Source organism: Diadema setosum, chromosome 12 (assembly GCF_964275005.1).
Source record: "Diadema setosum chromosome 12, eeDiaSeto1, whole genome shotgun sequence".
In the NCBI taxonomy this organism is placed as follows: Eukaryota; Metazoa; Echinodermata; class Echinoidea; order Diadematoida; family Diadematidae; genus Diadema; species Diadema setosum.
Genome location: NC_092696.1, coordinates 34,817,925 through 34,827,804, shown reverse-complemented (window position 1 = coordinate 34,827,804; position 9,880 = coordinate 34,817,925). Strand labels below are relative to the sequence as shown.

The window sequence follows — 9,880 nt, the reverse complement described above, 5'->3', positions numbered from 1 at the left end:
AGCGCGATAGCTAGCGAAAAACGTGAGCATGACCAGAAACAAAACATGACCTTTGACATAATTTGCATATTTTCCCGGTGTTTCACCGAGACGACCCTTCACGCTGGGCGTTCCTCGGTGAACCACTGGTGGTTTCCCGTTGAACTATCGGTGTTTACCCAGGACGCTTCTAGGGTAAAATTGCCCAAAATTTAATCGGTGTTTCACCTAGGCTTCCCCTAGGTTTCAACCGAGTTTCCTTTCACACTGCGGGGTTACCCGGGTGCCCCGGGGGCACCCGGGGAAGATTTCCTTCAGCGGGAAAGGGGTATAATACCCCTTTCCCGCTGAAGGAAATCTTCCCCGGGTGTCCCCGGGGAACCCCGCAGTGTGAAAGGAATTTCGGTTGAAACCTAGGGGAAGCCTAGGTGAAACATCGATTAAATTTGGGGCAATTTTTACCCTAGAAGCGTCCTGGGTAAACACCGATACAGGCGCGGTGGAGCACCCTAATTATCTCGCAGAAATCCATCGGCAGCCGAGCCTCATTTGCATAAAGTAAACAACATGTACTCGCGTAGTTGAGAAGAAGTAAACAACTTCTCAAGCTAATAACAATTTAAGGAAACCTATTTTCGGATTGAAATTGAGTTAGTTTGAATTTGAAAACATGTTCGAATATGCACATATCGTCGGTCGCATTACGAACCGGCGAATGTTCGAATTTGGGTCAATTTTTCAAAATTCACTTTTTTCCATTTTTTGAATGTCCATACCAAACTCTATCTATCCCCAAAATATCAAATCGCAAAATTCACGAAAACATGTATTTTTGGTAGTGACGAATTTTCAAAATGTCCAAATGCTGCAATTTGTGACATTACGAACCGGCAAATGTTCGTATACGCCGGTTCGTAAAATCCCTGTTCAGACGGAACACACGTGAGGTATGTGGGGCGAATCGAGGAGCTTGCGAGGCCGCGAGCGAGGGCTCGTCATCACCATCAGTCCCATGCACTCGGAATTGTGCTGGTATGTAACTACTAGGTGCATTTTGTTGCTCATTTGTTATTTAATCTTCTGTTTAAAAACAAAAGTAATGATAATCGGGGCAGGTTAATGTGTAATCATAAAATATTACATCAGAGAAGTAGAATTGCTCGACATTATCATGTAAAAGTAGCTTTCCTGTGTATTTCATTTCCTTGTAGTTGTAGATCCTACACAGTCGTACACCTAGCCACCATTTTTGTCGAAGGTGGTCCTTGATTATTCTTGGTCAGAGATAAAGCAATCCTCCCATACAACCCGGATGCATTGTTTTTTAAACTAAAGCATAGTAGAATCTATAAACTGAAAAAAAAAAAATATCGTGTAGCAATTGCAAATACCCAGGTAGAACTGAAAATAGGACCAAAGTAATTATTAAATGATTATCATTGTTTTCAAAGATTCATGTTGTTGCATTAAAAAAAAAAAAATAGTATTTAGGCCCTAAGTAAGAATGAAATTGCATGATGAGACTGTTTAGCGTCAGTGTTAAGTCAGTTATAGTTACATATAGCTTCCTTAAGCATGCAAGAATAGCTGCTCTGGCCTTTACTGTCTAACTAAAATCCTGCATAAACAGTAAATTTATAGGCTAGATCGAGGTTGTATTCACCGGTATGTTACTTATTTTGATTACCGGGGCAGATATCAATGAACTTTCAGAAAAATTAAACGAAGTTGATTACCGGTACCGGTACTCACAGTTTTTTTTTAACACTCATGTACCGGTACAAGTATAAGCCTATATCCAGGGATTTTTATTCTATATAAGTTACCGCGGTATCCTATTTGTGCCCTGATAACACTGACATGATTTTCCTTATTTATATCTTGGGGATAATTCTAGGAGCAGCAGGCCACTACAAGCAGGAGCCGAGTCCCCACAAACAAAGGCAGCACCGCTATCATTACAACTGTAGCAGCTAGCATCCCAGGAACATCAGCAGCACCTCGGCGCACAGGAGCAGCATTAGCAGAGCCTGTAAAGTGCAACTGTAGCAGCTGAACTTCTCCATACAATTGTAGTCGCGAAGCCTCTATGTACTACAGTAGGCCTACCGACAGTACTATTGCAACAGAGCGTCTACGTATGCTACTGTAAAACTCTACATTTGTAGCAGCATGATCCTAACTTTCAACTGTAGCAGCTGAGCCTTTCAGACTGTAGCAGCAGAGCCTCTACGTACAACCGCAGAGAGTAGTGGTGATGAGGATGTTTTTCCTTCTGCCTATAATGGTAAGTTTGATTCGTAACAAGTGATTATGGTACCGGTACTTGTGGACCATAAAGTGTACCGGGAACCAGGTATTCACAAACATTTCTCAGTTTACGGTGAATGGAATAGGTCATTTATTACTTTCAGTGGAATAGATGATTGAACAATACCATGTCATTTGACAGAAATCACTGTTTTGATATCTGGAATGTACTAGGTAATGTAGTCATACCTTTTCTGTAATGTCGATGTTATCTAACTCTACTGTCAAGTATCTTATGCAGATATTAACCTGGTGAGGACAGGCTCATGTTGATATTACAAGCTCTTCCCTAGGCACCTGCTTGAGCATACTTGGGGGAAGTTTCTAATGGCCTTACTGTAATTATTTCATACATGTATATCAATGTTGACTGCTACTCAATGTATTAAAAGAGAAAAAAGCAAGCACTAACACTTCTGTGTATAAGATTGTTAGGTTTTCATGTGAAAGACATCACATTTCTAATCAAAGAATGTGTAGCAGTTATCATTATTTACCTTTGCCAACCCCAAGGTGTAAAAGCTCGACCAATAGCACCTGAATTACTATGCCCTTCAGAGATCAGCAGACTTTGATGACAATTTTTTTTTGCATTTCAAATAGGTATGCTGGCTGTAGCTATTTTCATTTTGTCTCACAAAATGTCGTAGGTGATTGCCTGTAAAGAATTTCCTTATGTTACTTTGTTTTTTCTTCTGAAATTGTGCTTTAGCTGTAAGAAATACTCTTCTTCACATTTTTCAAACCTGCAGGTACTTTTAATGTTTAACACATAGTGTATGACACAACTGTCAAATTTCTCCCTGAAATTGTCCATACAATTTTGTGTGTGTTTGAACCACCGTAGGCATAGATGTTCTTGTCAAGTGGAAGAGGGATGGTTCTATGAATCCTGTCAGCTCAAGTGACCTCTATCATGCTCAACGGACCAAACCGAAACAAGGTTCCTGCGTACATATGAGAAGTGAAAATGGCTGGTGGAAAGGGAGGGTGCTTCAAGTCTTCAACATGCCCATGGATGGACGTAGGATGTCAGATGACGAGGGCATTCCTCTTTCTGCCTGAGGTAATTTGAATACATAGTTACTGATTTGTTCTACATCAATAAGTTTATCAAGATATATTATGTCTTTTTTCATTTTAAAATGATGTAGAGATTTTTATGCATAGTATCATGTAGGTACAATGTACTTTCATTGCATTACCATTTCAATATAAATGTTCAATTCTGTGTAATGAATAAAACAAATGTCGTAATTGCAGTTTGTAATGACTGTAGGATGCTGAAGACTGTTAGCTTTCCACTTCCTTTCTTTAAAAGTCTGATATTGATTATTACTTACAATTTATTATGTCAACGTCTCTTCTCAGTCCCAAAACAAAATCAATTACTGATAATTTGCTTTATGTGCATGTAATACACTGTAGATTCTAGTGTCCATGATAGATGTTTGCAAGTATATCTAGTATAAATCTTGTTGATTCTACCCACAGGATGGTCACATAATTTTTTTCATTGATGCATTGTTTACAACTTCCCCAGCAGTATCGTTACTTGCGACAGCAGTAGCAGAGCCTCAACGTCGATTTGTGACAGCTGAATCCCCAGAAACATCAGCAGCACCGCTTGAAGCAGCAGCAGCAGCAGCAGCAGCGGAGCCTGTACATACAGCCCTAGCAGCTGAGCCTCTAAGTACGACAACAGTGGTAGAGCCTCTACTTACAACTGTAGCAACTGAGCCTCTACTTACCACTGTAGCAGCAGAGCCTCTACTTGCAACTTTAGCATCTGCACTTCCAGGAACATTAGCAACACTGCTAGAAGCAGCAGCAGCAACAGAAGCAGAGCCTTTACAAACAACTGTGGTGTCCGCATTCTAAGAAACAACGCAGCAATGTTACCTTTGAAGCTGAAGGTAATTCAACTGGAGTTGAGAAGTTCAGGGCATTGTATAACTGTTGTTCGTATTTCTTGCATTATCTGTCTGTGTGGTGCATATTCCTAAAAAAGCAATTATGAGCCAAAACTTAATTTTCCAATAACAAATGTAAAATAATTTAAACATGTGATAAATACTTTGATTATCTTTTTTTTTTCTTTTATCCTTCACTCTTGTAAGAAAAAGTTTGTGGCAGGCAACCTGTAAAATTTAAAGAAAATAGTTTGTCTTCTGCAAAGAATAGTTAAAAAAAAACAGTAAATGGAGTAACAATTATTCAACCAGACTTGGCAGTTTCATCAAATTATGTATTTGTTTTCCTTGCATTAGGTGTACCTGATTTCAATTTGAAAGCAGACTAAGTCCTCCACTCTTATTTCAGATAACAAAGAATACTGAACCTTGCTGGATGATGGAAAACTGTTAAATCTCGAGAAAGCAATGTCCCTGTCAGACATTGAAGAACCGATTTTGATGGTAACCGGACACAGGAAAGCAATAGAAAACTGTTTGCCATTTAGGCAAACTATTGTACATGTTTCTTGTAAGGAAAGGAAAGGGAATTATTGGTGAATTTCTTGCTCATAGTGCCTTGTACAAATATAGACTTGATGCATGATCAAGTTTGTAATACTTTCTGGTAATTATTTTATCTTCAGTGTTACATATTTGCTACATGCTTTCAATAATTTCAACACAGTTTCACACAAATCGACCAATTTTTATCACTTCAGGAGGACCTTATTCAAATATAAAAGAAACAATAGAAATAAAGTGTAGTGTTCCAGTAAGTATTCCATTTATTGTCTCTTCATTGCAAATTTGGAAACTACTGCCATTGAGGCTTTTGAGGGAGTGGAAGATAGATGTCAGTGCAAAGCCAGAAGATTTTCATGTGGAAGAATATGTAGGTACTGACATCAGTTCTATTCCTGATAGATCTTCAGTTGTCATGAAAAAATTAATGGAATCTAAAACAGAATTGTCAAAAAAAAAGCTGAACAGTGGGGAAGCCTACAAAAAGTCAGAAATATTTGTAGATGGTAAAACACATTTTAACCATCAAAGATGTGATTTAACACGTAACCATATCAATCTTTTGGCTATGATTGCCTCAGTGAAAATGGCAGAATGTCTATCAGACAATATTATCATGCCTTGAAAATTCTGGTCCTAGAAAGAGAATGGCTAGCCAGACATGTTATTAACATGTTGTCATGTTGTCCCCCATCCTAAGGACAGCAAAAAGAGACAAATGACGTATACTACTCTCCTCCCAGCAGTCCAGTAGTTGGCAGACTGTTAAAGTTTGTAGACTCGTGTTTATAAACACATTGGGTATCACTTTCATTAATTCAACCCTGGGCAAAATTACCTTGTGAAGTGTGAGGAGAATGGTACACTTGATCATGTTATTGCACTATTTGTGACTAACACGCGTACTACTGTAATACATTAAAGTCAAGGAAATGCAGAACTTCTCACCAATTTACAGGTCAGATTACCTCGTGAAGTGTTGGGAGAATTTTGTATTTTGTACATGTTATTGCACCACTTTTATAGTGGTCAGAACACAATTCTGAAATGCAACAAATGCCTAACTTCTCATTCCAAGTGAGATTACATAGTGAAGTATCATGGAGAATGTCACATTTATTTTGTATCAATTGTAATTTAATGTATTGTAATAATAGTGTGCAATGTAATTATTGTGAGCTGTCGAAAATGCAAAAAAAAAAAATCACTCTCTGAATTTACAGGTTATATCTGGAAGTTTGAGGAGAATGCTTTGTTTTGTAGTTACTGTATGTAATTATGAACACACATGTGGAATGGTGCATTTTGAATTAATAAAATGCAGAATTCTTCACAAACTTGGGGACTGGTGAATAGAAAACACAAGAAAAAAGAACAAAAGAAAAAAAAAAGAGGAGTGAGAGAGACACAGATACCTAGAATTGGGAGAACAAGGTGATTATGACTGCTTTGTAAGAGGGTATGTGTGTGTGTGTGTGTTTGTTCGAGTGTGTGTACTGGTATGTGCATGTATAGTGTGTGTTTGTGTATGTTTGTGTTTGCATGGGTGTAATTATATTCTCTCAATAATGAATTTACACTTTTTTATAGACAGTGACTACCAGGCGCACTTTTAGTACTCATCCAGTAGTCAATAAAAACCCATTGCACAGTTTGATAACATTACTGGCATCAACAATTAATGTGTCCGAAAGTAGGTTGTGTGTGTGGGTTCGAGTGTGTTTACTGGTATATGTGCGTGTATGTGTGTTTGTGTATGTTTGTGTTTGTATGGGTGTAATTATATTCTCTCAATACTGATAATGACTTAACACTTGTAATATTTATAGATAGTGAGTGACTACCAGGCACGCTTTAATAGAACGGTACTCATCCAATCAAAAACCCATTGCACAGTTTGATAACATTACTCGCATCAACAATTAATGTGTAAAAGTACAGGTAGGTTGTATAGTTTGAGAAAATAACTGTGGTGTTTGTTACACTTTCCTAATATCCATGATTATGATACAACTAACATGAATGAACATGAATGAACATGAATGAATCACAATCCCACTACCTAGAGCGGCGAATGTATACATTACACTGTGCGCGTACCACCTAAGCGTGTGGAATGTGTGATGATACGCGCCATTTTATGTTACATTTGCCGGTTCGTAATGCGCACTCGCTACGTCCACACGTATTGAGCATGGGCTTTACGAACCGGCAAATGTATACATTTGCCGGTTCGTAATGCCCTCTCTTTAGTACGCGATGTACGTAAAACGCTGAAATGGGGGGTTTTACGAACCGGCAAACGCACTTTGCATCACTACCACAGAGCCCCAGGTGCAGCTACAAAATAATATTTAGTATCAGACAAAGCAGAAAATTCCGCTTTCATCACTCTCTTAATATCATCATCAATGTGCGGTTATAAGACACGTTTTTATACGTTTAAAGAAGTCCCGATTCTTTAAACGCGATTATCTCGTAATCGTGTTTCCGCGCAAATTCGAACATTCGCCGGTTCGTAATGCGACCGACGATATAACATATTAAAGGATTTGACAATGATAAAATGTGAAATTTTAGCGAAAACCTGGCGAGCAAAATTACCAAAAATATGCCTCGAAAATCATCCTAAAATTCACGAAGTGTGATTGCGGAACCAAAGCGCCATTTGAACAAAGTACACCGAAATTTATTTATCTGCTTGCATTTTAAATGTCATACCGTAATATTCCCGGCCATGGTTGTGTCGGAAAAAAACAGAAGGTGATGTCAAAAATGACACGAACGCAAAGTGTACAGGTCGGTCCCATGTATATATAATCGCGTGACTGTAGCGTTGCATGTCACAGCACACACAACGCTTTGCTGCATGCAGCGTGCGCGGCAGCAACTCAGCAGTCACCGCCGTGCGACACTCAGCAAAATTGACTGCGTCACATGCAAACCAACAATGAGCACGAAATCCTGAATCTCACGTACCACGCATGCCCAATATTACGGGACAAGAAATGACGTCATTTTCAATTGTTTCGCTCACTACAATTTTCTATTCCAAACCCTGTAGAAACATGTTGATTTCTCAAAAAGTACAGGTGGAACCAAGCGAAAACTTTCACCATATATGGATTGAGGCCTGATAAACTTATGTTGCCAATTTCGGAAATATTGGAGCCCGGCCATAGTCCAGTCGGAAAAAAACAGAGAGCATGTTTTGCGAGAGGTGATTTTCAAAACGCTTTAATATCTCAAGTTCTTGTGCAGCAAATTTCATAATTTTTTCATCAAAACGAAGGTTTTTAAAAACTTAGATAGTGTGGGAAGTTTGAGTTTACTAGCGGCACGCATAGCGGCACAAGGAGAAGGTAAAGATTTGACTTTTTCATGCACACAGTTTCGGGCAGCCGTGGATGCCCGTTGGAAATTCAAATAGAACGGGGCGATAATGAGATGCAAATTGGGGTGCTCCACCGCGCCTGGATAGTTCACGGGGAAACCACCGGTGGTTCACCGAGGAACGCCCAGCGTGAAGGGTTGTCTCGGTGAAACACCGGGGAAAATATGCAAATTATGTCAAAGGTCATGTTTTGTTTCTGGTCATGCACACGTTTTTCGCTAGCTATCGCGCTCTCCCAAATTAATCCACACGTAATTCGTGTATACCCATGCAAATACACACACGACTACAGTAGTATGTCGTTCGTGTGACTTTCACAGCTGCGACGGCATTGTTGTACAGTATTGCATCTTGGTATTGTATCGTCTACGCATGCCGTATACAAATAATCTGAGTGTACTCGAGTTGCCGTGTCTTCTTCTTCTTTGATTCCTCTTCCAGTCTGGTACGCTGATGAGTCTCATCCGTCTTCGTACTCGACTATACTGCTGCGATTGCAACATCACTCGGTTTCTGAACAGTCCGAGTTGATTCAGAAGCATCAGTGACACAATGATAGCAAATTCCATTCTATTTTTTCCTCTTTTTTGTATACAATAATGAGCTGCAAATATCGCGAATTTCAACACTGTGAGCAATGAAATGAAGGCCCTCCGAAAATGCGAATTACGATCGATAGAGGTGATATAGAGAAGTTACGATTTCGAACCACTACGCACTGTAGTACAGTATCCACCAGACCATGTTCAAATTAGCGCGCGAATCGCGCCATTACTTCAGCTGGGATTGCATAACAAAATTCACCGAGAGCATTGCTGTAGGTGTGAAACAACGGCAGTGAAAATTTCACCGGGAGGTTCCCCAGTGAATTCACCGGGGAATCCAACGGTGGTTCACCGAGAGGGGCAGCGGGAAAGGGGTAGTGAAGGAATTCGACCTCTGAAGGCAACGGCGTAAATCCGTGCTGAGTGGGGGGGGGGGGGGGGGGGGATGATCGGCGATAGTCACCATCACCATGATTAATAAGCCCATAACCGGACGGGTGCAGCCAGTGGCGTACCGTGGGTCAAGACATTGGGGGGGGGGGGGGGGGGTGGGCACCTCATGGAAAAGTAATTTGAGAGTGTGTATACTTGTGCGTGCGTGCGTGTGTATGTGTGTGTGCGCGTATGTGCGTGTGCTGTCAGTCTGCAAACTTTAATAATGGGGACTGCAATACGGAATGTGATACATTATGGAATGACGGTGTGAAACGACAAAATACTGGCAGCAACATCAGGAGAATTGCATAATTGCATATTGCGAGCTTGAAAATTTTGACATTTTACAGTCCCAAAACTGCCGTTTGTAGCTATATTTTTTCGCTTTGGAAATTAAGGGGGGGGGGGGGAACACCGGGCGCAACTGCTGGCAATTACTGGCAGCAACATTTGTAGAATGTCATAACGATCAAATGCGAGCGAGCGAAGCGAGCGAGCTTGAAAATTTTGACATTTTACAAACCCCAAACTGCCGTTTGTATAGCTATATTTTTCACTTAGGAAATGAAGGGTTGACGCACCGGGCGCAACTGCTGGCAATTACTGGCAGCAACATCAGGAGAATGGCATACAGATTAAATGCGAGCGAGGGAAGCGAGTGAGCTTGAAAATTTTGACATTTTACAGTCCTAAACTGCCATTTGGTAGCTATATTTTTTCGCTTTGAAAGTGAAAGGGGG

The 9,880-nt window shown here is 40.2% G+C and overlaps 1 long non-coding RNA gene across 3 annotated transcripts; it reads left to right on the top strand.

Moving 5' to 3' along the window:
* The first annotated feature begins 718 nt into the window (after positions 1 to 718).
* LOC140235972 (uncharacterized) lies at positions 719 to 4,343 on the top strand. Of its 3 annotated transcripts, XR_011901724.1 has the most exons (4): positions 719 to 1,011; positions 1,877 to 2,266; positions 3,137 to 3,355; positions 3,836 to 4,343. It is a non-coding gene; the product is annotated as an uncharacterized lncRNA (long non-coding RNA). The 3 variants fall into 3 exon arrangements; XR_011901723.1 differs by lacking the exon at positions 719 to 1,011 and having other exon boundaries at positions 1,762 to 2,266; XR_011901725.1 differs by lacking the exon at positions 719 to 1,011 and having other exon boundaries at positions 1,762 to 2,266; positions 3,833 to 4,343.
* Positions 4,344 to 9,880: the final 5,537 nt, after the last annotated feature.